General features: G+C 35.2%; 1 protein-coding gene across 1 annotated transcript in view; it reads right to left on the minus strand.

Annotated features, from left to right (window-relative positions):
- axo (axotactin) overlaps positions 1 to 2500 on the minus strand; it is a gene marked incomplete at its 3' end in the record, with an annotated part of 81642 nt that overhangs the window by 77986 nt on the left and 1156 nt on the right.

The raw sequence follows: 2500 nt of genomic DNA on the forward strand, positions 1-2500 counted from the left end.
CGTCAGCTTCCAAGTCTTACGCCCGTAGATTATTGCTGACAGAATGCATTGATTGTAAACTTTACGTTTCAAACATAAAGGTAGAGAGCCTCTCAGGATTTTATTATACTTACCAAACACTTTCCAACCAATTGTAATGCGTCTTTTTATTTCATTATCATGATCTTTCGTCACCTTCACCATCTGCCTCAAATAATTATACCCTTCAACTTCCTCAAGACTCTCATCATCAATCATACAATCTCTTTACTTTGAACTTTCGTGTTGAACATTACTTTGGTTTTACTCTTATTCATTTTCAAACCTACTTTGAGACTTTCCTTGTATAGATCACTCAGCATATCTTGCAAGTCTTCTGCTCTTTCTGAAATAAGAATAATATCATCCGCAAATCTTAGGTGGTTCAAATATTCCTCATTAATCTTTAAACCTTTCTTTTCCTAACTCAACCTTCTGAAAATACCTTTCAAACAAGTTGTAAATAATTTGGGTGAACTTGTATAGCCTTGCCGTACTCCTTTCTCGATCTTGATCTTTTCTGTATCTTTATGTAGTCGAATTATAGCGGTACCTTTCGCATAAATCTTTTCTAAGACCCTTGCGATCTGTTTGTTTGTACCCTGTTTGCGTAGCGAATTTAGTATTGCTATTTGTTCTACCGAGTCAAAGGCCTTTTTGTAATCTACAAAAGCTAAACACAGAGGTATATTGTATTCTGTCGTTTTCTCGATTAGTTGATTTATTGTTTGCAAATGGTCTAGAGTTGAATATCCGCTCCTAAAGACTGCCTGTTCTCTCGGTTAGTTTCCATTTAAAACTTTACTTAGTCTATTTGTAAGGATCTTGGAGAATAATCTCTGGTACACCACTAACGTCTACACATGAATTTACTGACTCAACTACAGTCTTCGACTAGTAAAGCTCTTGGTAAAATTCTTCCACTCTTTTTACCATTTTGTCTCTACATTTAATTGGTTCTCCATTCCTATCGTTCAAACATATAATTTGCTGTCTTCCTAAAGCTTGTCTGCGCTCGGTCACTCTAATACTTTTACCTTTCCGAATAGTTTCCTCTATTTTATCCATGTTTCTCTTTCTTTTCTCTGATCTCTGCCTTTTGTTGATAAGCTTGTTTAGTTCTACTCTTTCTATTTCGTCTCTCCTGCTTTTAATCTGCATGGTCTTTCTTCTAATGTTATTCACTAAATTCAAATTAATATCTTCCACGGTGTCCTCGTTAGTTCTTAGAGTTTCGAATCTATCTTTAATTTGAAACTGAAGTTTCTTATTATCATCCTTACCTTTGCCAGACTTATTTTCTTTTTTAAAACTAGTTTATTTCTCTCGGCTCTGAATTTGAATTTTAACTATGTAACCTACCATTCTATGGTCACTATCTATGTTGACTTTATTTATGACCGTAACATTGCTAACGCTTTTAAGCTCATCTCCTAATATGAAGTCGATCATCGTCTCCTAAAGGTCCAACTCCATTGCCTCGTGTGCTTACTGGCAGTGTGCCACTGAATGTGAGTAAGCACTGTCCAAGCAGATCCAAGTCTTGGACATTAAACAACATGAAGAAAATGAAGATCTATACCTACAACGTAAGAAGTCTCTCAGAAGACTACAGACTGGAGAGTTTAATGGAAGAACTAGACAACATCAAGTGGGACATCGTAGGATTGAGCGAAGTCCGAAGAACGGAAGAAAAGCTGATACAATTACAAGATGGTCACCACCTGTTCTACTATAGAGGTAAGGACAAAGAAAGATCTAGTGGAGTAGGATTCTTGATAAACCGAGAGGTTGCTGGTAACGTAGTCAAATTCAGTAGTTTATCGGACAGGGTAGCTTGGATTGTGATTAGGCTGTGTAAAAGATACACTAAAAATAGTTCAGGTTTATGCACCAACTTCACAGAGTTCAGACGATGAAATTGAGTCGTTCTATGATGATTTAAGTCAGGTAATGGATCAAGAAAAAAGTAAGTACACATTGGTAATAGGCGACTTTAATGCTAAAGTGGGGAAGAAGATGGGAGATGAGACGTGCATTGGGAAGTTTGGAGTAGGTGAAAGAAATGAGGTGAGATATTAGTAAATTTTGCAGAGAACTACAATATGATGATTTCACATTGATATAAGAAAATTTAATCCGAGAAGTTTGACATTTCTATCTTTAATATTCTTAGATATCATTAATTCAAAAAATTGATCATTGTTATTATACCTTAGTACAATATTTTTTTAGACGATGCAATTTAGAAATATATCCTAGAATCACTGACTTTAAGGTTTGGTTGCTCTGTTCACAAACTGTGTGAGATTTGCTGCATTTGTTTGTCAAAATATTTTTAGCGTTATGTTGCTAGATTTTATATTATATATATTTTCACATCTACCTTAGCTTTTTGTGCAACACCCTTTTGCTCTCGCTAACAAACAGAAAGAGAAATCATGCTTAAAGAATCAAGAGCTCTTTCATCATACTGTAGTTT

This window comes from Oratosquilla oratoria, chromosome 37 (genome assembly GCF_046742065.1).
Source record: "Oratosquilla oratoria isolate Oo_2021 chromosome 37, ASM4674206v1, whole genome shotgun sequence".
Lineage (NCBI taxonomy): Eukaryota > Metazoa > Arthropoda > Malacostraca > Stomatopoda > Squillidae > Oratosquilla > Oratosquilla oratoria.